Genomic DNA, 24,700 nt, shown 5'->3' with positions numbered 1-24,700 from the left:
AGCCACGCACTCTGGTTTCTCTTCATTTCGTACAAATCTTTCGCCTTTTGCTAAAGATTTCCGTAGAGAGGAGCATGAATGAGTTCCGTGCAATTTTTGTGCTTCCCTGCCTTCGGGTGGTTGCAGCTGGGCTGGTCAAAGAGAGAAAACAAAACCGCTCACAATCGCTCTTGTTATGGCGATTGTGGTTGTCTGCTCTGCGAGTCCTCGGTCTCTGCCCGTCTGATTGCCGCTCTCTTCTTTGGGGGGCGGGAAGTGTCCGGCCGCAGGGGATCTTGGGACCTCGCTTTGCAAAGCGGCTTCCCAGAGTGCGTCGTTTCCGGCACAGTGTGGCCGGGTGTTTTCCGAGTTATCGCACGGATTGGGCACGCCCGCAAGCCGAGAGCCGCAGGCGATGAGCCCGGAGCTGAACGGACCCCACTGGCTCGTTTGTAAGGCCAGGTGCATTGCCAACCACGACCGGCAGGGCAGAGGCCTTGAAGGTGGCCTGGGCTCCTGAAGCTGTGCAGCCACGCACTCTGGTTTCTATTCATTTCATACAAATCTTTTGCTTTTTACTAAAGATTTCCGTGGAGAGGAGCATGAATGAGTTCCATGCAATTTTTCTGCTTCCCTGCTTTCGGGTGGGGCGCAGCTGGGCTGGTCAAAGAGAGAAAACAAAACCGCTCACAATCGCTCTTGTTATGGCGATTGTGGTTGTCTGCTCTGTGAGTCCTTGGTCTCCGCCTGTCTGATTGGCGCTCTTTTCTTTGGGGGGCGGGAAGTGTCTGCCCCCACTGCCCCTTTCAAGTTTGCTAAAGACCACGTGGATGTTCCAGAGCAACTCCTGGAACAATGTTCTGTGGACAGACGTGACAAAAGCTGAACTTGTTGGTAAATGTGCACAGCGTTATGTTTGGAGATAACAAAACACTGCATACCAACTCCAAAACCTCATCCCACCTGGGAAGCATGGCGGAGGCTGTACGGCTTGCAATCATCTAGGATCACCCAGGATCTCCTGTTTATTAGGCATAATAAACAGGGCCACTGAACTCCACACTGGCCACTGAACCACAGCAGTGGCTTGCTGGCTTGACATCTCCCAAGAAAAATGTTGAAATCGCATGTGGAACAGGAAAATGACCCTCGAGTACGAGGGAAAAAAAAGAAAAAGATCATCTGGAGCGTGCCAACCCATGTCCGGACAGCCCAGTTTCCTCGACGAGGTGGCCGAGTGGTTAAGGCGATGGACTGCTAATCCATTGTGCTCTGCACGCGTGGGTTCGAATCCCATCCTCGTCGCTCCGGTACTAGAGCCGTACATTTTCTAGCGGTGGCTGAACATGGTATAGTAGGCTAACGTTGGCTCTGGGTTGAGACCGCGTTTTCACTTATTTGCAACGCAAACGGAGAAAGCGATTTTTGACAGTCTCTCAGAATCACAGTTTGTCATTCCTCTAGACGTTTATACAGTAGAAGCCTGCTTCGTGGCTTAAATCCAAGCTAAGGAAACGGGTTAGAGGTCTGATGCAGAACTGCAAATTCAATGAACGGGAACACTACAGTACATTGCACTGTATGTGTGAGGAAAGCTGCCCCCTTCTGTCCCTTGTCGACCGAACAGAGGACTGTAAAGGATACCGCCAAGGATGCTGGTTGAAATCCAGCTCCAAAGAAGCCCCTTTGGGTGTTATGTCATCAAAAAGTAAGAACAGCGAATCTCCCTTTGATCAAAAGCGCAACAGAACTGTTTTCCGTGGAGCGGGTTTCAGACCCGTAGACCTGTTTTATTTGTAAGGCAGGGCGCATTCCCAAGCGCGAATCTCCTGTTTTAGAAATGCTTTAATGGGCGTGAAGTGAAAATAAGAAATGGGCTCCAGATGCACATGGAAGCAATCAAGTGTTTCATCCGAGCTGTTTCAAAGACTGCTCAAGAGCTTTCCTTTCACAGAGGCGCAACGATTAATGATGGGGGTGCACCCTTCAATGCGCCTTAGGACTCTAGGGAGTGATTGAGACGATTCGTAGCGTGTGCTCATTTCCCTCTATTCCCCGTGTTGCAGTGGTAGGATGACGTAAATTACTGCTTCGACACGTAATGGCATTATAATCAAGTGCAGGAGCTGAGGGCTTTAGTTTTGTTTCGTTTTCCATGGCGTTCGTAAGCGCGCAAATCAAAGGCAATTCCTGCGTCTAACAGGAATGATTGAGACGATTCGTAGCGTGTGCTCATTTCCCTCTATTCCCCGTGTTGCAGTGGTAGGATGACGTAAATTCCTGCTTCGACACGTAACGGCATTATAATCAAGTGCAGGAGCTGAGGGCTTTTGTTTTGTTTCGTTTTCCATGGCGTTTGTAAGCACGCAAATCAAAGGCAATTCCTGCGTCTAACAGGAATGTAAATGCTTTTGAAAGTGCAGTGTGGTGCAGCTTGTAAAATCCTTATCCACATTTGTGGTTTGTTGCTGTTTGTTCTGTCTGCCAAAGCTGCATTTTGACCTCCGGACGGGGAGACTTTATCATTTGAACGTGAAGCCAGCCTTAAACCCTCTGAGGCGTGTCTATCTGCCGGCACGTATTTTGTCAAAGGTATTTATTTTTTTTAACGGAGAGCGACTTTGAAAAGGTTTCCGCAGCCACGTCGCACTCCGTGTTAGATTAAAGGAGGAATGCAGCGATGGCGAACTCGCTGTAGTCGTGGCCGAGTGGTTAAGGCGATGGACTCGAAATCCATTGGGGACTCCCCGCGCAGGTTCGAATCCTGCCGACTACGGCGTCTGCCGCACGTCTCCTTGTGCCTGCGCGGCAAAGGCGAAGTGCTGTTTCTCCTTTCCTGGTACGATAAAAACGCTAAATCGCTTGGCCCCGCTGCCATGGAAATGAGTTCTTCAGATAACCACACATCTTGCGTTCGCACCTCTGGTGTTCTACTTATGCCTTTGAAAACCTAATGAATAAAACTGAAAGAACCGACACAATATGTAGGTGCTCGTAAAGCACGCATTAAAGAACTGTTAACAGCAAGGGTTTCAGTGGGTTAACTGAGGAGAAGGCGTGATCGCTAATTGTTGACTTTTTATTTGGTGTTAGAAACACTCTTACTGTGCATGACGTGCAACAAATGTAGCCACAGAAATTGCATCACGCTTTCATGTATGCTATTGCAGACACCAACGTTGCCTAGATAGAAAACCGAAATAGCCGTGGGTTCGCTTGCTGGTCTGAAGGATCTCTCTTCGAATCTCTATCATTTGTCAATTGAAGTAAAAGGTGCTGCAATCTGATACGTTCAGAATCAAACCCGCAGCTGTTGTTCGACTTTATTTCTTGACTAATTACAACCTTTTACTGTCAAGTTTATTGGTACAACTTGAGCTCTCAGCACCGTACTGAGCCCAGGTGTTTTTCTAAAGCTGTCAGGTGCAGTTCATTTACATGAAGGAAATCTCTTACTGGGTACGATTACAATGCAGTAAGTAGCACAGGCTACTTAGGGAGTAGGCTGATGTGTTTAAAAACAACCAGCGCCAGGCAGGAGTCAAACCTCCAAACTCCTAATCCATAGTCAGACACATTATCCATTGCACCACTGGCCCTGGTGTGACACTGCAGGACTGTAACCCAGTGAGCTTAGCACTGCAACTAGTAAAATATTACCCCCGGTCCATTCTTTTCCAAAAGTGAGAAACACCTGTTTTCTACATTTTGTCTGTTTTAAAACCATATCTCTTTAAACCAAACCAAGAGTTTGTCTTTTGCACTGATATTCTGATTCATTTCGATTTCAAAGAAAAAAAAAACATTACCTTCCAAAGCATCATAAAATTGTCCCTTCCTCCAGACTCTACTTCTCTCTTGTAGTAGTACAGCAGACCTTTCCAGGTGAGCAGATCACAGAGTCCGAAATGAGCTTCCTCCATCAAGCAAAGTACCTGAACATGACTCTGTCATCATAAAAGCGCCCCTGTAATAAAGAAATTCAATCCGAAATCAAGAGGGCAGTTGCCTACTGAAATACAAGAAGTCATAAATTTTAACCTAGCAACACATTAAAGGCTGCATCTATACAAGTACGATTCTAGAAATGCTCACCAGATTACGTTTTAAGAAAGAACTGCGCCTCAGGTTCCGCCGAGATCTTAACTCGGATGGCAGGATTCAGAGTCTGGAGTGTGGAATGATGGCGCACGGAGGGTCCACATACTGTCGATCCCTCAGTGATCTTCCGCGTGTTCAAACCGCCAGCGTGTGACTCCCCTATCCCCCTGACCTCATTGCTCTGCTCTCGCCTCTGTGCAGCTGAGCCCGACTCATGGTAAAGTGGAAAAAAATATGCCCTCAACGTGAGATTTACTCTGGAGTGAGGATAGTTGTTACCTTCTTATCGTTGAAACGGATGTATGTGATGTGGCGACTAGGTTCTTCTCCATTAGCAGGCTTAAGGTTAAAGAAAAAAACATTGCTGACTTCTTTTTTTTTTGCCAGCCGCGAGCGCTGATTAGCGAGGTTTGTATTTCATGTTTTGCAAGTTGCATCCATTTTAAGAAAAACAAGTCGTTCAAGACAGGAAATGAATACTTGCATTTAATTAAGTCTAGACGTATGCGGTTGTCCATAATGACCAGTTCTGTTCGAGAACACAGAACAAAAAAAGGCACCGCTGGGATTCGGACCCAGGACTTTCTGTTTACTAGACAGGCGCTTTAACCAACTAAGCCACGGCGCCCCGGGAGTGCTGTCCTTTTGCAGCCACTTGGACACACCACTCAGACACATCTGCATTCGGTGTGTGCTCCGCCTGCTCGCTGAGCAAGTTGCCACCTTTACATACAATAGCAACATCGACACCAAGAGAAAGGATGACAAATGGCTTTTATCTGGAACTTTTCATGTCCAAGGAGCTCAATGTGCTTTCTGTGTACAACAGGGCCACTGAACTCCACACTGGCCACTGAACCACAGCAGTGGCTTGCTGGCTTGACATCTCCCAAGGAAAATGTTGAAATCGCATGTGGAACAGGAAAATGACCCTCGAGTATGAGGGAAAAAAAAGAAAAAGATCAACTGGAGTGCGCCAACCCATGTCAGGACAGCCCAGTTTCCTAGACGAGGTGGCCGAGTGGTTACTGTATGCTGAGTCTAAAGACAGTTTCACCCATTTTCTGATTGCTCGGTTCTGTACCAGTGCAGACATGTCAAACAGTGAATGGCTGTACCTCTATTGTATCCGTGCTCAATGAATGAAATCGGTAACAAATGAATATATGTCTAGTTATACGAAAAACGAGTGGTTTATCGACTCATCTTCATTTGCAGATTTAGAGGCAGCTTCGATATTCGTTTTACAGACGGGTTTTTTTTTTTGAATATGGGTCACACACATGCCACAGCAACAAAACATCTCTAGAGATGAGGCTATAGATCACCTTTCCATCCTGCAGGTTTTCCTCCCAAAGCCTACGGCACCAACGGCGACCCCTGCTGGCCGGGAGAGGAAAAGCTTACAGCACCTGGTATTCCCAGGCAGTCTCCCATCCAAGTACTAACCAGGCCCGACGCTACTTAGCTTCCAAGATCAGACGAGATCGGGCGTGTTCAGGGTGGTGTGGCCGTAAGCGAAAGCTCAGCCCCTGACTCGCTACTTGAAGCTGTGTGTGGCGGGGGTTCCGTGCCCCCCGAGCGGGACTGAAGGATCGTTCGTGTGCAACTCTTTGGAAAGGAGCTGCTTTCCAAATCGCATTGCGTGCCTGGATGTTGGCGAATGCGCTCCCTTGTGTTGGCTCGTCCCGCACTGGAGGAGGACAAACAATCTGCACGGAGGAGCACCAGGCAAGTCTTCACCAGACAAAAACCTCCAGTGCACAGCACTCTGGAAACATTTCGGGGCTTTCGCGTGTTTATTTCAGCACGTAAAGCGCACCGGTCCAACACGTCGGCCGGGCGCGTGGCGCCTCCGCCCTCTTGTGGCCTTGCGGCGTCAGAGCAAGAGGCTCCTTCTCGCTGCCCTTCCGCTGTGTTGCAGGGCCCCGAGAGGGAACCCGGAGCGCGCACTTTGTGGGGGGCGGGGGACCGCGTTCGCGCTCTGCCCCCGGTCTCTTGCGCGAGTACTAAATCTCACGGACAGGGGGGCCTCGTCATTGATTGTTACAGGTGAGACGGGGATTAGGAGGAGACCCCGACTGATGGGTAAAGGGGAGCACTAACACCAGAGGGACACCCCCGGCATCTCTTTTTGAGAGACGCCCTGGGGTTTCCTAATGGCCAAGGAGGGTCGGGACCTCGGTTTGACGCCTCCCCCGAAGGACGGCGCCTGTTTGTGCAGCAGAGTGTCGCCATCAGGAGGCTGGGGCGTAAGAGAGCCACACAGCCCGCAGGGTGAGCGCTCCCTACTGGTCCCAGTCACACCTCTTGCAGGAGCAGCAGCAACCGGAGCTTTTCCGGGGTGGAATCTCCCATCCGGGTGCCGGCCAGGCTCACACCTGCTGGGCTGCCCCGGGGGTGAGCCCAGTCGAGAGTCGCAGGGCCAGATCTAGTCACCGGGGAGAAACGATACAAGTGAAGGATTGCTCGGCTCTCGGCACTTGAAAAGACCGACAAATGTCTCGTTCCCGCCGGAGCTGAATGTACCCGCATGTGTGGTGTCGTCTTCTTCCCCCGCCCCGCTGTGTTTGCTGTATTGTCTCTGAAGCCGGCCCCCCCGAGACGAGACGGGCTGTTCCTGTGCCCCAATTAACACTTTACAGGTGCCATTCCCCGGCATTGTGGCCATTGTCGGTGCTCACACGCAATAAGATAAGGCGGAGGAGAGCGGGGCATGCCCAGCGGCAGACATTCAAGGAGGGGGCAGTGCGAGGTGAGGTGAGGTGCGACACGCCGGAGCCCCGACGCAGCTAATGCGGAGCACTTGTTGGACTGGCATCGAAAGGACGTGTGCGCACGGAGCGAGCCTTCCCTGCGGCGGAGCGCGGGAACTTTCTCCCCCCCTCCCGCTGCAGGAGTTGTGTGCACTGCAGCGGTGCCGAGAGAAAAGCACAGAAGGCAGCAGGCTCTGGAGAGCAGGTTAGAGACGGAGCCTTGTGGGCAGGCGAGCAGGCCCGTTTTTTGGAAATTGCTGAAAAGGTTTGTTCGGTGTGTGGCAGGCGCACGTCGCGAGCTTGCGTGGCGATCTGCCGGTCTGGAGTTATGCAAATGAGGCCGAATTGCATCCCGGGACATGCTGCGAATGCGCAACGGCGACTGCAGATGTGTAGGAAACGGCGCGCTCGTTTTCTCGTTTTGCCCACACTTTTGAGTGTTAGTGTGGCGTGTGAGTGTGTGAAAGAGTGGGCCCAGCAGGAGGCGGTGGCGTGCGGGGCGAGGAGGTGGCCTAGGCTGCGCGACTTGTGCTGTGGGTGCGGGCCGCTTGCAGGGGCCTGTTTAACTCATACTTACCTGGCAGGGGAGATACCTTGATCAGCCTGTAGGTGGAGTAGTTGGATTGTTTTTCTTTTGTTGGAAGCAGTGTTCGATTTGCGGTTTTTGAAATGGCAACCTTTGGATCCCGTAAGAATGCTGTACGTTTTGAGCTCTTGGATGACCTCTTCATGGATCGTATGCAGTTCAGCAGAAAAGTGTTACAGAAGGAACTTGGCTTTGAACCTCGGCACTTGGATTTCATCTTCGCTCTCCCAGGTCAGAAAGCATTTGAGGTTGTATTTGCTACCTATCCTCTGTTTGAACAATGCGTGGATGTGTTTGAGGCAAAAAGAGGCAAAGTTCCTGCACTTGAGAAGATCAACTTGCAGCCTCTAACACAGAGAGAGAGGAAAACGGTGCATGTTGTTATGTTCTCGGAACTGGCAAAGACGGAGGACATTCACACCTGGCTTAACCAGTACTGCACCGTCCACCATGGAACTGAGGTTAGAGATGTTGATGGTATAAAAACAGGAGCAAGGAAATTCGAGGTTCGCTTGCTACCGGACAGCGTAAATGGAGGCTTAAGGCACCTGCCCTCTACAATCCGGCTGGGCGCCTGCAATGGCTATGTGTTTTATGTGGGACAACCAAAGGTGTGTCGGCGCTGTGGTGCTGTGGGACACCTGGCATCGTCCTGCACTGTGAAATGCTGCAAGACCTGTGGCAAACAGGGACATTTAGCCTCTGACTGTTCAATGCTGCCAAAGTGCAATTTATGTGGCTCGGAAGGACACATTTTTAAGAACTGCCCTCACGCCTACGCCAATAAACTCAAAATGAGAAAGGATGAGGCAGTGCTTGTTTCAGCCAAACCGGCCCGAAAATCCAAAGCAAACAACAAGTCAAACAAAGAACCCTTGTTGGACAAAGACTCTCAGCCTCCAGCCAGGATCAGTCCTGCTGTGGCTCCGGGGCTGGTGGAAGAGAAATCCACTACGCCCCCACAACCGCAGACTGCACCAGACAAGCACGAGGGTTTGAAAACCCCCGAGAACAGCGAGGACCCCTCCCCCACTCCTGCTCCTCAGAACGAGGGCCAGTGTGGGGCCCCCCGGTGGAGCGGGTCCAGCGAGGATACCCAGGATTCAGCAGAGCTGCTTTTCTCAGACTCTGCAAGTGCTACAGATGCCCTCCTCTCCTCCATCCAGTCCATCACGGAGGATCTGCAGCAGCTGGTGGGTGAGGGGGAAGAGGAGACTGGTGCATCGGCTGCACCCCTTTCCCCTCAGTGCTCCCAGGAGCTGGACTTGAGGAAAAGAAAAAATGACTCTGTTTTCTCCCCGAGCGAGGAGGAAGGAGAGCATGGCGATGGGGACAGCTGGAACCTCTCCACCCCTCCCTCTACCCCCTTCCTTGAAATGGACTCTGTGAACGCTTTTACTGCTGCCACCCTGATGAAGGCTCATTCAGAGGATGGCTGGCAGGAAATTGGTAAGAAGAAAAAGAAAAAGAAAAAGGTAACAGGTGAGACCGAAGAGAAATGTGTTTTGTAAAGACTGGTTCCACTTTCTTATGTAATATGGCTCTTAACATAATTTCTCTTAACACAAGAGGTATCAATGACAGAGTTAAATGCCAGTCTGTCTTTGATTACCTCCAGCAGAGAGAGGGAGATGTGTTGATGTTGCAGGAGTGTGCTTTAGCCTATCAAGAGAGGTATAAAAGTTTTGAAGATAGGTGGGATAAAGGGCCTTCTGTTTGGTCAGGGGACAATAACAACAGAGCCTCTGGCGTGGCCATTCTTTTCAAAGGATGGGCATTCAAATTGAAAAGTATTCAGAGGGTCATAGATGGCAGGTTGCTGTGTGTGGATGTGGAATGGGGGACCGTTAACCTGCGGCTAATCAATGTGTATTGCCCTACTGACGTAGGAGGAAGGGTGGAGCTACTCAAGGCACTCTCCCCCCTATTGTTATGCAGCACAGACGTGATAGTGGGAGGGGATTTTAATTGTATCTTAGAGCACACAGACAGGCAGTCTAGCTCGCCGATAAAATTGGATTCCAGCTCACTGGCCCTGCAAAACTTAGTTCAAGACTTTAAACTCTCAGACACATATAGATGTATATATCCCACAACAGCAGGATATACATGGTCAGGGAGGAATAGCAGCTCCAGAATTGACTATTGCTTTGTCTCAGAGAGAGTGAAAGTTGTTGGGGTCACTCTTCAGCCTGTCTTCTTCTCAGATCATCAGGCTTTAGGGTGTAGAGTGGAACTCCAGGGCGGGACTGTCTTTGGCCCAGGCCTCTGGAAACTCAACACAAAGCTGCTAGAGAACGAGGGGGTAGTATCCCGCTACAAGGAGAAACTATCACAGTGGCTGTCCTTGCAGTGTCTGTACGGGTCAGTAGGAGAGTGGTGGGAGGAGGTGAAGGTGAGGACAAAGGCCTTTTTCATGGCTGAGGGAAGGAAGGCTGCTGCCAGACGGAGAGGAGTGCTAGCCAGGAAACAGAGGCAGCTGCAGCGTCTCTACACGATGCTGCACAGTGGCTTCGATGTGCTCGAGGATATCGCCCTTTTAAAAAAGGACATCCGGAGCATAGCCGAAGAAAGTAGTCGAGGAGTGCTGTTAAGAAGCAGAGTGCAGTTCTTGGAAGAAAATGAGAAGTGTACTCGCTTCTTTTTCAGGAAAGTGGTAGGCTCCAAGACTGTCATGGAAAGTGTAGTTGATGAGGAGGGACGAGAGAGAACAGAGCCGAGTGCTATCCTCTCCTGCACCGAGGCCTTCTACTCAAGACTGTACAGCTCTACAGAGGTAAAGGATGAAGATATTCATTTTTTTACCTCAAAGCTAGAAAACGTTTTGAGTGAAGAAGATAGGGAAGTACTTGAGAGGGATTTGACAGTAGAAGAGCTGAGACAGGCTATGGAGAGCTTACAAAAGGGGAAAACTCCGGGTGCTGACGGGCTCCCTAAAGAATTTTATTGCACCTTTTGGGATCTGCTTCAGGATCCGCTACTGCTCCTATTCGAGGAAAGCTACAAGACAGAATTGCTGCCTGACTCCTTAAGAGAAGGCACTATCTCTCTCTTGTTTAAGAAAGGAGCAAAAAATGACATAAAGAACTGGAGACCCCTCAGCCTGTTAGGCGTAGACACTAAGATCCTGTCCAAAGCCCTTTTCCTGCGCCTACAAAATGTAGTGGCCTCACTGGTAGGGAAAGAACAGACTTGTGGGATAGCAGGACGCCTGATGAGCGACAACCTGGCCTTGTTGAGGGATGTCTGTCTGTACTCTGAGGATCGCTCCCTCCCTCTGTGCATTTTAGGTGTAGACCTAGAAAAGGCCTTTGACCGCCTAAACCGGCAGTACTTAACATCGGTACTTGAGCACATGAAGTTTGGCCCCATCATGAGAAAGTGGATTAACCTGCTGTACACAGGTAGCAACAGCAGAGTCATGGTTAATGGCAATAGATCACGCACCTTTGAAGTCTGTTCAGGGGTGAGGCAGGGCTGCCCATTATCCCCCTTGTTATTCGTTTTGGCTATGGAGCCCTTAGCCTGTGCCTTGCGCCAGGATCAGGCCATTAATGGGATACCAGTGCCTGGAAGTGGGGGAGGAGAGGTAAAGACATCTCTATACATGGATGACGTCACCCTGCTCCTCTCTGACAATGCCTCAATTAGCAGAGCTCTGCAGTGCTGTGATCGGTTCTCTTTGGCTTCCTCCGCAAAAATTAACACATCTAAGAGTGAGATTTTTTATCAGAACTGGAGGGAGCCAAAAGAAGGACATGATCTCAGGCTGCAAGAGAAGAGAATTAAGGTCCTGGGGGTGTATTTTGGAGAAGAGATGGGAACAGTAAATTGGCAGAACAAATTGCCAATCTTAAACAAAAAACTGATGCAATGGAAGGACCGAGACCTCACCATGACAGGGAAGGTGCTGGTCATCAAAGCCGAGCTCTTGCCTGTCTTGAATTTTCTGGCTTCTACCTTCCCAATCCCACACCGTGTTGCGGCGGTGCTGAGGAGATTGATGTTTCAATTTCTATGGGGTGGGAAGCAGGAAAGACTCAGAAGGGAAATAATGTACAGGCCGCTACCCTCAGGGGGGAAGTCTGTCCCAGATATTGCTACGAAGCTGCTGTGCATTTTCCTGGCCTCTGTGCTGAGAGGCTTTGCAACAGCACCTGCAGCGCGTACCTGGACTTATTTTTCCAGGCTCTGGGTAGGTAGGGAGGTGTTCAGAGTGTGGGGTGTCAGACCCAAGCTGGACGTCCCACTCTCTGACACATGCCCTGCAATTTATGGGACAGTTAAAAGTTTTCTAAGATCTCACCCAATTGGCCATATTCCCCTCCGAGATGTCAGCGTCCAAAAACTGGAAGATTTCGTAGCACCCCAGAACAATAGGCAGACCCCTGTGGGCATTTTAACATCAGCCCAAACAAGGAAGGTGTGGAAACACACATCCTCTAAATTTCTGTGCAACATTCACAGAGATTTAGCCTGGAGTGTCGTCCACCAGTGCTTACCGGTACGAACTTTCTTGTACCGTAGGGGCCTCACCCCCAGCCCTCGCTGCGTTAGGGTGGGCTGCGGCGAGGAGGAGACTGTGACCCACCTCCTGTGGTCCTGCTTTTTTGCTAAGGCCTTCTGGGCACAGTTTGAAGATTGGTTGCAGGCTCTCTCGCCCCAATTTACCCTGACCGCTGCTTTCATCATATACGGCATCTCTCCTGTCAAGCTTCCTCCTGACGTGTTTGACAGGATCTGGGCCGTGGTGAACAGTGGGAAAGACGCCCTGTGGAGAGTGAGGAACATGGGGCTGTTCAAAGGCATCGAGGTCCCAGTCAAGGCAGCAGGTAGCCTGGCCCTGTTCATCACCCGAGAGAACTATTACCTCAGAGATCTGTGGAGAGAAGGGAGGGAGGAAGCAGAAAATCTGTGGGAAATAGAGGGCATTGGACAGTATCTCAAGAAACTGTGAAAAACATTATCATGTTTAAGTAAAGAATGTGATTTGCACCAGAAAAAAAGAAATTGTTGCTATGTAACTGGTTCCGTGTCAAAATGTAATGAGATGTGATCATATATACTGTTTTAAGTATGTATATTAATGTAAAGCTTTCTGATTTGTGATTTCCTGTATTTTTTTGTGAAAAGAAAATAAAGTTCTTAAAAATCGAAAATCGGTTCACCCAGGGTGAGGCTCGGCTATTGCACTCCGGCTGTGCTGACCTCTGCGAATTCCCCAAATGTGGGAATCTCGACTGCATCATTTCTGATAGTGGGGGACTGCGTTCGCGCTCTCCCCTGATGTGCTTGGTCCAAAATCAGATATGGGAGGGTTAGGACACCACGAGCTGCGTGGCTGCGGAAGGATCCCGGTTCGACAGGAGTGGACGCCGCTGCTGGTTCTCGCTGGCTTTTAGTTAGGGGTCCGGAGAAGCATCTCAAGCTAGTTCCACTACTCCTTCCGGACGTTCATTCCCTTTTCAAAGTCAGTCGTTTTGCTGTAGTCTGCGTTCTTTAGGCTGATTATCGAGGTTAGCCTTTATTTGGTCATGGGGGGCCTCGGTACTGTATGCTGAGTCTAAAGACAGTTTCACCCGTTTTCTGATTGCTCGGTTCTGTACCAGTGCAGACATGTCAAACAGTGAATGGCTGTACCTCTATTGTATCCGTGCTCAATGAATGAAATCGGTAACAAATGAATATATGTCTACTTATACGAAAAACGAGTGGTTTATCGACTCATATTCATTTGCAGATTTAGAGGCAGCTTCGATATTCGTTTTACAGACGGGTTTTTTTTTTGAACATGGGTCACACACATGCCACAGCAACAAAACATCTCTAGAGATGAGGCTATAGATCACCTTTCCATCCTGCAGGTTTTCCTCCCAAAGCCTACGGCACCAACGGCGACCCCTGCTGGCCGGGAGAGGAAAAGCTTACAGCACCTGGTATTCCCAGGCAGTCCCCCATCCAAGTACTAACCAGGCCCAACGCTGCTTAGCTTCCGAGATCAGACGAGATGGGGTGTGTTCAGGGTGGTGTGGCCGTAAGCGAAAGCCCCGGCGCCTGACTCGCTACTTGAAGCTGTGTGTGGCGGGGGTTCCGTGCCCCCCGAGCGGGACTGAAGGATCGTTCGTGTGCAACTCTTTGGAAAGGAGCTGCTTTCCAAATCGCATTGCGTGCCTGGATGTTGGCGAACGCGCTCCCTTGTGTTGGCTCGTCCCGCACTGGAGGAGGACAAACAATCTGCACGGAGGAGCACCAGGCAAGTCTTCACCAGACAAAAACCTCCAGTGCACAGCACTCTGGAAACATTTCGGGGATTTCGCGTTTTTATTTCAGCACGTAAAGCGCACCGGTCCAACACGTCGGCCGGGCGCGCGGCGCCTCCGCCCTCTTGTGGCCTTGCGGCGTCAGAGCAAGAGGCTCCTTCTCGCTGCCCTTCCGCTGTGTTGCAGGGCCCCGAGAGGGAACCCGGAGCGCGCACTTTGTGGGGGGCGGGGGACCGCGTTCGCGCTCTGCCCCCGGTCTCTTGCGCGAGTACTAAATCTCACGGACAGGGGGGCCTCGTCATTGATTGTTACAGGTGAGACGGGGATTAGGAGGAGACCCCGACTGATGGGTAAAGGGGAGCACTAACACCAGAGGGACACCCCCGGCGTCTCTTTTTGAGAGACGCCCTGGGGTTTCCTAATGGCCAAGGAGGGTCGGGACCTCGGTTTGACGCCTCCCCCGAAGGACGGCGCCTGTTTGTGCAGCAGAGTGTCGCCATCAGGAGGCTGGGGCGTAAGAGAGCCACACAGCCCGCAGGGTGAGCGCTCCCTACTGGTCCCAGTCACACCTCTTGCAGGAGCAGCAGCAACCGGAGCTTTTCCGGGGTGGAATCTCCCATCCGGGTGCTGGCCAGGCTCACACCTGCTGGGCTGCCCCGGGGGTGAGCCCAGTCGAGAGTCGCAGGGCCAGATCTAGTCACCGGGGAGAAACGATACAAGTGAAGGATTGCTCGGCTCTCGGCACTTGAAAAGACCGACAAATGTCTCGTTCCCGCCGGAGCTGAATGTACCCGCATGTGTGGTGTCGTCTTCTTCCCCCGCCCCGCTGTGTTTGCTGTATTGTCTCTGAAGCCGGCCCCCCCGAGACGAGACGGGCTGTTCCTGTGCCCCAATTAACACTTTACAGGTGCCATTCCCTGGCATTGTGGCCATTGTCGGTGCTCACACGCGATAAGATAAGGCGGAGGAGAGTGGGGCATGCCCAGCGGCAGACATTCAAGGAGGGGGCAGTGCGAGGTGAGGTGAGGTGCGACACGCCGGAGCCCCGACGCAGCTAATGCGGAGCACTTGTTGGACTGGCATCGAAAGGACGTGTGCGCACGGAGCGAGCCTTCCCTGCGGCGGAGCGCGGGAACTTTCTCCCCCCCTCCCGCTGCAGGAGTTGTGTGCACTGCAGCGGTGCCGAGAGAAAAGCACAGAAGGCAGCAGGCTCTGGAGAGCAGGTTAGAGACGGAGCCTTGTGGGCAGGCGAGCAGGCCCGTTTTTTGGAAATTGCTAAAAAGGTTTGTTCGGTGTGTGGCAGGCGCACGTCGCGAGCTTGCGTGGCGATCTGCCGGTCTGGAGTTATGCAAATGAGGCCGAATTGCATCCACATGCTGCGAATGCGCAACGGCGACTGCAGATGTGTAGGAAACGGCGCGCTCGTTTTCTCGTTTTGCCCACACTTTTGAGTGTTAGTGTGGCGTGTGAGTGTGTGAAAGAGTGGGCCCAGCAGGAGGCGGTGGCGTGCGGGGCGAGGAGGTGGCCTAGGCTGCGCGATTTGTGCTGTGGGTGCGGGCCGCTTGCAGGGGCCTGTTTAACTCATACTTACCTGGCAGGGGAGATACCTTGATCAAGAAGGAGGTTCACCCAGGGCGAGGCTCGGCCATTGCACTCCGGCTGTGCTGACCCCTGCGAATTCCCAAAATGTGGGAATCTCGACTGCATAATTTCTGGTAGTGGGGGACTGCGTTCGCGCTCTCCCCTGATGTGCTTGGTCCAAAATCAGATACGGGAGGGTTAGGACACCACGAGCTGCGTGGCTGCGGAAGGATCCCGGTTCGACAGGAGTGGACGCCGCTGCTGGTTCTCGCTGGCTTTTAGTTAGGGGTCCGGAGAAGCATCTCAAGCTAGTTCCACTACTCCTTCCGGACGTTCATTCCCTTTTCAAAGTCAGTCGTTTTGCTGTAGTCTGCGTTCTTTAGGCTGATTATCGAGGTTAGCCTTTATTTGGTCATGGGGGGCCTCGGTACTGTATGCTGAGTCTAAAGACAGTTTCACCCGTTTTCTGATTGCTCGGTTCTGTACCAGTGCAGACATGTCAAACAGTGAATGGCTGTACCTCTATTGTATCCGTGCTCAATGAATGAAATCGGTAACAAATGAATATATGTCTACTTATACGAAAAACGAGTGGTTTATCGACTCATATTCATTTGCAGATTTAGAGGCAGCTTCGATATTCGTTTTACAGACGGGTTTTTTTTTTGAACATGGGTCACACACATGCCACAGCAACAAAACATCTCTAGAGATGAGGCTATAGATCACCTTTCCATCCTGCAGGTTTTCCTCCCAAAGCCTACGGCACCAACGGCGACCCCTGCTGGCCGGGAGAGGAAAAGCTTACAGCACCTGGTATTCCCAGGCAGTCCCCCATCCAAGTACTAACCAGGCCCAACGCTGCTTAGCTTCCGAGATCAGACGAGATGGGGTGTGTTCAGGGTGGTGTGGCCGTAAGCGAAAGCCCCGGCGCCTGACTCGCTACTTGAAGCTGTGTGTGGCGGGGGTTCCGTGCCCCCCGAGCGGGACTGAAGGATCGTTCGTGTGCAACTCTTTGGAAAGGAGCTGCTTTCCAAATCGCATTGCGTGCCTGGATGTTGGCGAATGCGCTCCCTTGTGTTGGCTCGTCCCGCACTGGAGGAGGACAAACAATCTGCACAGAGGAGCACCAGGCAAGTCTTCAGTGCACAACACTCTGGAAACATTTCGGGGCTGTCGCGTGTTTATTTCAGCACGTAAAGCGCACCGGTCCAACACGTCGGCCGGGCGCGCGGCGCCTCCGCCCTGTTGCTGCCCCTGCAGCTGCTTCACTTTTCCCTTTAGTTGCCATCGATTTTTTTGTAGTGCTATACATATACGATTGAGGTATCTTAGAGTTCTCCTTCGAAGACCCAGCACTCTCTTTTCTTTTCCCAGTGTTACTCATATCGGACTTTTTAAACCTAAAAAAAAATCGTTTTTTTTTCTTTCAATTAAAACTGAAGTTTAAACAACTAGTGTTAAGTCCTTATTTTTCTGTAGTCAAAAAAAGCAAAAATTAACATTCAGGTCATGAAAAACTCAAAAAAACTCCCCAACCACTAAACTTTACCTCCCACCTGAGCGCCATCTTGAACGCCCCTACCACCAGAGAATGCTCACGATTTCGGAAGCTGTCTCCGGGACGTGCTGATTCCACACATCCTGAATAAATCATGATATTGTTAGTTGCTGTAGCTAGACGTTCAAATGAGTTTCATGGCCAGATGGACTGTTTCCTCCAGCGGTATAATATTGCAGTGAGACAGCACGATGCCTGCAAGACTATGTCATGCTAAACGCCACAGATTGTGTTTGTCCGTTCGTGTCAGTCGTCCCGCAGCCACGGGAAGTGGGACACAAACATGCTGCAATGCTTTCAAGACGTTAGGATTTGTTTGTGCAACATCCAAGAAGAGTACTTGTGGCTTGAATGTGAACTGTACGTGCCCGCCCCCTTTCCTCTGTAGTGCATGAGTTCCTCCCGGCATGCCCTTCGTCATTGTTCTGTCATCTTGTATTTAAAGGGTTGTATTTCTGCTGCTGAAAATAAGCAACGGTTTTCTCACAACGCCCTTTGTTCCCAACGGAGCCCTTGTCTGTCATGAAATTCTTCAAAACCTCAAGCTAGAAGAAGAAGAAGACGACAAATATGAAGCATTATAGCAACGACATGCCATGAGACGATCGATAACGATATCCATAGGATCCCCGCGGTTGCCTGGCAACTGTCAGCTTTGCGCAGTGGCAGTATCGTAGCCTGTGAGGTTTAGCCGAGGCGCGATTATTGCTAGTTGAAAACTTTTCCCAATACCCCGCTTCCGCCGGTTTGCAATACAATCGGCGAAAGCAATTTTTGACAGTCTTGTCAGAGACTGAGCAAGGTGTTTAAAGACAGATTTGGTCACGGTGATATCATGGTAGAAAGAAACGAGCTTGTTACGTGTCAACAGGAACGCTCTTTAGCTCTTTCAGCTTTATGCAGAGAACAGCGTCTGTCGAGATTACTTTTGTGTCAGCGCGAAACGCCGTGTGCTGTCAGTATGATTTCATATTGCTCGTAGCGGCGCCTGGCTTTGGTCTGTCAAACGTTAGGTTGCGCTTCTTCATGCTGCATCGTCGGCATGAGTGGAGCATTTTAAACGTCTGTACTTACTGCGCCCCATAAGAAATCGTTTGTCCCCATTCAAAAGAGATTGTGCGATGTCCTGCAGCGTTCGCAAAGCAAACCTTTGACAGTTTGAAAAGAGGAATTTATTCTGCTTCCTGTGCGTGCAGTAGTTACAAAGTTGAACGTCTTTACACGATCTGCTGCAGTTTTCAGTGGGTGGGCTTTGTCAAATGGCTTGGAAAAACGCACTGTGTTTCGGCTCGGGAAACATCATGAGCAGTGTCCTGCATGTTTTCTGTGTATAGCTGTCTTTTAACGCATACAGAATTCATTCGAAATCATTGATTTCTCCAATTAACAAGGGTCCCTTTTTGAACCTGCCAGAAGCATTCTTTCAATGTAACTGATTTACTCCGGGGAAGGGCAGCATGACATTGAGAGTAGCTCAAGCTTTCAGCACCTTTATCTGACTGCATGTATGCAGACGCTGCTCAGAATCCCCTGTAAGATTCTCCTTCAATTCCGTTTTGCAGTGCTTTAGCTCTTTCAAAAGGCTTCGCTTTGCTAGTCACAATCCAAGGCTCATGACAGCATTTGAAAACATTCGCAACTGCGTTGGCCGGGAATCGAACCTGGGTTAACTGCTTTGAAGGCAGCTATGCGCAACACTGGCTCGCTCCAGAATAAATCTCACGTCGAGGGCATATTTTTTTCCATTTTACCGTGAGTCGGGCTCAGCTGCACAGAGGAGAGAGCAGAGCAATGAGGTCACGGGGACAGGGGAGTCACACGCTGGCGGTTTGAATACGCGGAAGATCACTGAGGGATCCACAGTATATGGACCCTCCGTGCGCCATCAGTCCGCACTCCGGACTCTGAATCCTGCCATCCGAGTTAAGATCTCGGCGGAACCTGAGGCGCAGTTCCTTCTTAAAACGTAATCTGGTGAGCATTTCTAGAATCGTATTTGTATAGATGCAGCCTTTAATGTGTTGCTAGGTTAAAATTGATGACTTCTTGTATTTCAGTAGGCAACTGCCCTCTTGATTTCGGATTTAATTTCTTTATTACAGGGGCGCTTTTATGAAGACAGAGTCATGTTCAGGTACTTTGCTTGATGGAGGAAGCTCATTTCAGACTCTGTGATCTGCTCACCTGGAAAGGTCTGCTATACTACTACAAGAGAGAAGTAGAGTCTGGAAGAAGGGACAATTTTATGATGCTTTGGAAGATAATGTTTTTTTTTTCTTATACTGAAAATGAAAGGTAGTTGTTTCTATATGGACTCAGTCTTTGGAATTTGTATATTTATATATTTCAGTGAACCCTCAGCCATTCCTTCTGTATTGTAATTCAATTTCTCTTTTAAAATTCCTTCCCCACTTCTAGGACCTGCAGTTGCTGAACTCCACAATGGCTTCTATTGGAAAGTCTGTGACTGAGACCAAGTAAGTGTTCATTTTTTTATGAAACCATTATTTATTTAGGAGCAATGAGCAATTCTTATATAAATGCAATAAAATCATTATGCTCAAACTATGAGAGAGAAAATTAAGGATAATTTAAGAAATCAGTCTTAGCTTGTTTCTATACACAGATGGTATTATTTATTTTCAAAGGAAACCCGCGCGGATTCCCCTGGTGTGCAAGATGTACCTGAATACTCTTGATCAGCTTCCTGCTCACTTGAAGAGGGCGTGTATGAAGCACGCCACGGCAGAAAAGATCAGGATGGCCTCTCAACAGGCGAGGGAGGACATGATGAATCACCTGAAGAACGGGGTCATCGTGGATTACCACAGAATAGAGATCGTGTCTGGTGAGGCAAACAGGATAGTGGTTGTAAGACTGCTAGAGTCCTTGGGCCTTTTTGTACATGGGAAGCCTGAAGACACATTGGCAAGGTGAGATATTTTTAATCTGTAAGGCTTCTGTAGTTTCTTTTTGAAATCATTGTTACAACATATTATGTAAAAGCATGTTGAAAAGAAATCTACCTGCATTCCAGCGGCCCTGAGCAAGAGGCCGCTGTCCAGGAGGAAGAGATGCCAGAGGCTGCTCTAGAAACTGAAACAGAAGCGGATAAGGAAGGGGAAGATGTGAGCTCTGAAGAACTCTATCAGCAGTAAGACTTTTTTATTTTTCAGATGTATCTATTTTTTACTAAAATTCTAATTTGTCTTATAGGTATAAAATGTTTAAACCGGAGTTTTATATCCTTACAGGCCCTGAGTAGTTAAAAAGTATCAGCAGGCCGGAAGAGAGTGGCCCAAGCTGGACTCTATAGAAAGCACTCCCTGGATGCTCCTCTCCTGATTGGATTCAAACAGTACCTTACCAAGGATCTGGGAGTGGCAAATTATTCTCAGGAGGTATTTATTTTTTAAAGGCATTTAAAATTAAGCAATGGTATCTTCATTGTAAATGTTTTTATTTCTTAGCTTAAAATTCACCCATGTGAAATGATGTCAGCCATAAACATCATGACTTTTGTCTGTCAAAATATATTATATAATATATTTCCTACCTGAATCTATTCTACTTAAATTATTACATTATACACAATTTGAGTTCATTTTAAAAAGTAAAAGGTAATGAAAGGAATGCATTTTCATAAGAAAGATAATACCGATATGCATGTGATAATCTTCCTTATATCATGTAGTGCATCATTTGGACACTTTGTGGGCTTCAAATACAAAGAAAATCATGTTCTATGGTACAAGATAAATACAAAACTTAAGCTTCTTTATAAAGCATAAGCAATCATTTATTACATCGCTTCTTGAATTAAATCTTTTGACAAGAGGTAAGACTTCTGTTACATTTAAACCCATGTTTAGCTGTGTTTTTTAGATTTAACTGAACCAATTTCTGTGTGTGATAATGTCCTTGAATTCTGACAACATCACACTAAATTACATGATATAAAACAGCTAATGTTTCTAGAGATAAAGTTTCTGAGATGCTTCTAATTACTTTTTATTACCAGGGACAGTTTAATTCACCTTGTACAGTACTGTAAGACCAAGATACTTTTTTTAAAAGTTATTTAACATTTTATAGAACTTTGTCTACTATGGCAACATGATGTGCTTGGTGAAACTTGGAAAAATACTGCTTGGCCACTTATCTTAAGATAAAGATAGGATAAAGGTTTATCTTTTGCACCTACCTGACCCCCAGGGAAGGCCAATGCTTTCTAAGTTGATGGTTCCCTACAGTAGACTGTACTTTAATTTCAAAGGTAATGTATATTGACCCAAATCAGTTTTGGAATCCAATCTACTGACGAGATGGAGCACATCCTTTTTTCAGGATTTTAGCATCATACGTTTGGTATATTTAGTCCCTAATGCTGAAAGAAATGATCATAGAACATTTGGACACTTTGTGGGCTTGAAATACAAAGCAAATCATGTTCTATGGTACAAGATAAATACAAAACTTAAGCTTTTATTTTAATTAGATTTGTTTATAAAGCATAAGCAATCATTTATTACATTAATATATGTGAAAATAACATTTTAGCATCATACGTTTAGTATATTTAGTCCCTAATGCTGAAAGAAATGATCATAGAACATGACATCTAACCTTACCTGCGGTGTTTTTAATCCCTATTGCTCAATGCACGGTGAAAGCATTCCATACATGTGTCTGACAATGAGGAATGGGCCCCTGAGACAGTCATTTGCCTGTTTCACAAATGATCGTATTTTACTAGAGATTCTGTTTGGGATTCAGATGTGCATTCGGACAGCAATCCCTTTCAAGGATTGATACGTTCTGGATGAGGTCAAAGGTGCTGGAACACTGTATTTAGGATGTGTTTGCAGAGACTGTGTGTCTCCTGCTTCAACGCAGTGATAAACAGATGTGCTCCTTTAATTTATTGGTACATGCCCAGGGCAGTAAGCAGTCTGAGGATTTATTTCCAGATGGCATAGAGCAGTGAAGCAGTGAAGTAGTGCAAAACACTGGATCATTATATTATTAGAATCTATTCTACTTAAATTATTACATTATACTCAATTTGAGTTCATTTTAAAAAGTAAAAGGTAATGAAAGGAATGCATTTTCATAAGAAAGATAATACCGATATGCATGTGATAATCTTCCTTATATCATGTAGTGCGTCATTTGGACGCTTTGTGGGCTTGAAATACAAAGAAAATCATGTTCTATGGTACAAGATAAATACAAAACTTAAGCTTTTATTATAATTAGATTTGTTTATAAAGCATAAGCAATCATTTATTACATTAATATATGTGAAAATAACATTTTAGCATCATATGTTTAGTATATTTAGTCCCTAATGCCGAAAGAAATGATCATTTGTTTAACATGCACGGGTCTGTCTCAAAGGATGCAATACTCCTGAAGGGTCTCAAACCCTACATTTCGGATGCCTCGCTGTATCCCTCACATGTGGCACCTCAGAATGACTTCTAACCTTACCTGTGGTGTATTCAGTCCCTATTGCTCAATGCACGGTGTACATACTGCATACATGTGTCTTGAGAATGAGGAATGGGCCCCTGAGACAGTCATTTGCCTGTTTCACAAACAGGGACCTGGACCTAGACCTGGCCCGTACAGGGCTCAAACCCGCGACCTTGGCATTATTAGCACCACGCTCTAACCAACTGAGCTAACCGGCCTCACGACAGTGCTCCTCTCTGTGCTGCAAAAAATCAAACTCAGGGAATTTCTTTTGTCCTCCTTTGAATAGAAAGCCGTGTAATTCAGTGTACGGGCTTTCTCGTGCAGTTTCATGGTTCTTGTAACCCAAATCCTACACTGGCCTGAAGTGCCCCCCCATTTCACAGCATTTTTCAGCTGATTTAAAATGTACCTAAAGGAGAAGCATTATTGAAGACAATCAATTACCAAGAGCTTTTGTCAAAGGTTTTGGTGGTCATTTTGAATGACCACAGAGCGCTGTGACCTCGGTTTTACATCTCATCCAAAAGACAGCGCCCTTTTACAACACAGCATCTCCGTCACTATACTGGGGCATTGGGACCCGCACAGACCTCAGGGTGAGCGCCCCCCCGCCGGCACCATTAACACCGCTTCCAGCTGGAAGCTTTGTTTTTCCCTGTAGCTCATCCTTATCCAGGTACTGACCTGGCTCACACCTGCTTAGCTTCAGTGGGTTTTTAGTTGGAAGTTGCAAGGGGATGCAAGTGATGGAGCCGCTCGCTGCAAAAGCCACTGCATTGGCCGGGAATTGAACCCGAGCCTCCCGCGTGGCAGGCGAGAATTCTACCACTGAACCACCAATGCTCAGTGCCTGGGCCTTCAAAAAAGACGCTTTTTTGGTGCTCTGTGCAAAACGCGTCGACATCTGCTTCCAGCTGCAAAATGCCATTTGCGGACGCTGAAGAACTTATTTCCAAGGCAGCAGGTACAAGCGATTGGGCGTTTTAAAACCACCAGGAACAGCAAAGAGGCGCGCTTCTTTGCTTGTGCCGAAACACACCGACTGAAGGCGGACAACGTAGTCGACAGGATTGGAACCTGTGCGGGGAGGCCCCAATGGATTTCTAGTCCATTGCCTTAACCACTCAGCCACGACTACAGCAAGCCCCACCGCCGCTGCGTTCTTGCTACAATCTTACCTGGATCGCGAGGCGCCGGCGGAAGCCTATTTCAAAGTCGTTCTCCGTTTCATAAAAAACATTTCCAAAATACAAGCCTTGCAGACAGACACGCCTCAGAGGACTTAAGGGTGGCTTCATGTCGGAATGATAAAGTCTCCCCGTCCGGACATGAAAATGCCACTTTGTTACACACAAAAAAAGAATCAACAACAGAGAAATGCCCACAAGCATTTGAAAAGCCGCACCACGTCGCACTTGAAATAGCTCTTACATTAGTGGTAGACACAGGAATCGTCTTTTTATTTACGCTCTTACCAACGCGATGGAAAGCAAAACAAAGCAAAGCAGAGCAAAACAAAACGAACAAACGAAAACCCTCACGTCCCGCACTTCCATATAACGCTGTTACGTGCCCAAGCGGTATTGTACGTCATCCTAGCACTGCACCCCGGGTCGTACGGTATATGGGAACGAGCACACGCCACGAATCGTCTCGAATCACTCCCTACAGCTGTAAGGCGCCTTGAAGCGTGCACCCCCAACATTCTTCTTTGCGCATCTGTGAAAGGTAAACTCTTGAGCAAACTCTGAACCAGCTCTAAGGAAACTAATCCGATTAGACGTTACTTTGACTCATCCTTTAAGGGACCCTTGTTAATTGGAGAAATCAATGATTTCGAATTAATTCTGTATGCGTTAAAAGAGCTATACACAGAAAACATGCAGGACACTGCTCATGATGTTTCCCGAGCCGAAACACAGTGCGTTTTTCCAAACCATTTGACAAAGCCCGCCCACTGAAAACTGCAGCAGATCGTGTAAAGGCGTTCAACTTTGTAACTACTGCACGCACAGGAAGCAGAATAAATTCCTCTTTTCAAACTGTCAAAGGTTTGCTGCAGGACATCGCACAATCTCTTTTGAATGGGGACAAACGATTTCTTATGGGGCGCAGTAAGTACAGACGTTTAAAAAGCTCCACTCATGCCGACGATGCAGCATGAAGAAGCGCAACCTAACGTTTGACAGACAAAAGCCAGGCGCCGCTACGAGCAATATGAAATCAAACTGACAGCACACGGCGTTTCGCGCTGACTAAAAATGATCTCGACAGACGATGTTCTCTGCATAACGCTGAAAGAGCTAAAGAGCGTTTCTGTTGAGACGTAACCCATTGGGCAAAAGACGTATAATATACGTCTATTAAACGCATATCTTAGACGTCTAAATGTGGT

General features: G+C 48.3%; 12 non-coding genes across 12 annotated transcripts; 7 read left to right on the top strand and 5 right to left on the bottom strand.

The window, feature by feature from the left end:
• Positions 1-6: 6 nt before the first annotated feature.
• Positions 7-120, top strand: LOC138226871 (U5 spliceosomal RNA). Its single transcript, XR_011184744.1, has one exon. It is a non-coding gene; the product is annotated as a U5 spliceosomal RNA (small nuclear RNA).
• Positions 121-513: 393 nt separating this feature from the next.
• On the top strand, positions 514-627 carry LOC138226869 (U5 spliceosomal RNA). The gene has a single exon (XR_011184742.1). It is a non-coding gene; the product is annotated as a U5 spliceosomal RNA (small nuclear RNA).
• A 575-nt stretch (positions 628-1,202) lies between these two features.
• Positions 1,203-1,284, top strand: trnas-gcu (transfer RNA serine (anticodon GCU)). Its single transcript has one exon. It is a non-coding gene; the product is annotated as a tRNA-Ser (tRNA).
• Positions 1,285-2,673: 1,389 nt separating this feature from the next.
• On the top strand, positions 2,674-2,755 carry trnas-cga (transfer RNA serine (anticodon CGA)). Its single transcript has one exon. It is a non-coding gene; the product is annotated as a tRNA-Ser (tRNA).
• A 1,879-nt stretch (positions 2,756-4,634) lies between these two features.
• trnat-agu (transfer RNA threonine (anticodon AGU)) lies at positions 4,635-4,708 on the bottom strand. The gene has a single exon. It is a non-coding gene; the product is annotated as a tRNA-Thr (tRNA).
• Positions 4,709-5,480: 772 nt separating this feature from the next.
• LOC138226843 (5S ribosomal RNA) lies at positions 5,481-5,599 on the bottom strand. Its single transcript, XR_011184719.1, has one exon. It is a non-coding gene; the product is annotated as a 5S ribosomal RNA (ribosomal RNA).
• Positions 5,600-12,537: 6,938 nt separating this feature from the next.
• On the top strand, positions 12,538-12,708 carry LOC138226854 (U1 spliceosomal RNA). The gene has a single exon (XR_011184728.1). It is a non-coding gene; the product is annotated as a U1 spliceosomal RNA (small nuclear RNA).
• Positions 12,709-13,343: 635 nt separating this feature from the next.
• Positions 13,344-13,462, bottom strand: LOC138226841 (5S ribosomal RNA). The gene has a single exon (XR_011184717.1). It is a non-coding gene; the product is annotated as a 5S ribosomal RNA (ribosomal RNA).
• A 1,803-nt stretch (positions 13,463-15,265) lies between these two features.
• LOC138226847 (U1 spliceosomal RNA) lies at positions 15,266-15,429 on the top strand. The gene has a single exon (XR_011184722.1). It is a non-coding gene; the product is annotated as a U1 spliceosomal RNA (small nuclear RNA).
• A 635-nt stretch (positions 15,430-16,064) lies between these two features.
• LOC138226840 (5S ribosomal RNA) lies at positions 16,065-16,183 on the bottom strand. The gene has a single exon (XR_011184716.1). It is a non-coding gene; the product is annotated as a 5S ribosomal RNA (ribosomal RNA).
• A 1,292-nt stretch (positions 16,184-17,475) lies between these two features.
• On the top strand, positions 17,476-17,617 carry LOC138226855 (U4 spliceosomal RNA). The gene has a single exon (XR_011184729.1). It is a non-coding gene; the product is annotated as a U4 spliceosomal RNA (small nuclear RNA).
• Positions 17,618-23,077: 5,460 nt separating this feature from the next.
• On the bottom strand, positions 23,078-23,148 carry trnag-gcc (transfer RNA glycine (anticodon GCC)). The gene has a single exon. It is a non-coding gene; the product is annotated as a tRNA-Gly (tRNA).
• Between the last annotated feature and the right edge of the window lie 1,552 nt (positions 23,149-24,700).

Source organism: Lepisosteus oculatus, unplaced genomic scaffold, assembly GCF_040954835.1.
Source record: "Lepisosteus oculatus isolate fLepOcu1 unplaced genomic scaffold, fLepOcu1.hap2 HAP2_SCAFFOLD_181, whole genome shotgun sequence".
In the NCBI taxonomy this organism is placed as follows: domain Eukaryota; kingdom Metazoa; phylum Chordata; class Actinopteri; order Semionotiformes; family Lepisosteidae; genus Lepisosteus; species Lepisosteus oculatus.
This window is presented reverse-complemented; position numbering and strand designations above follow the sequence as displayed.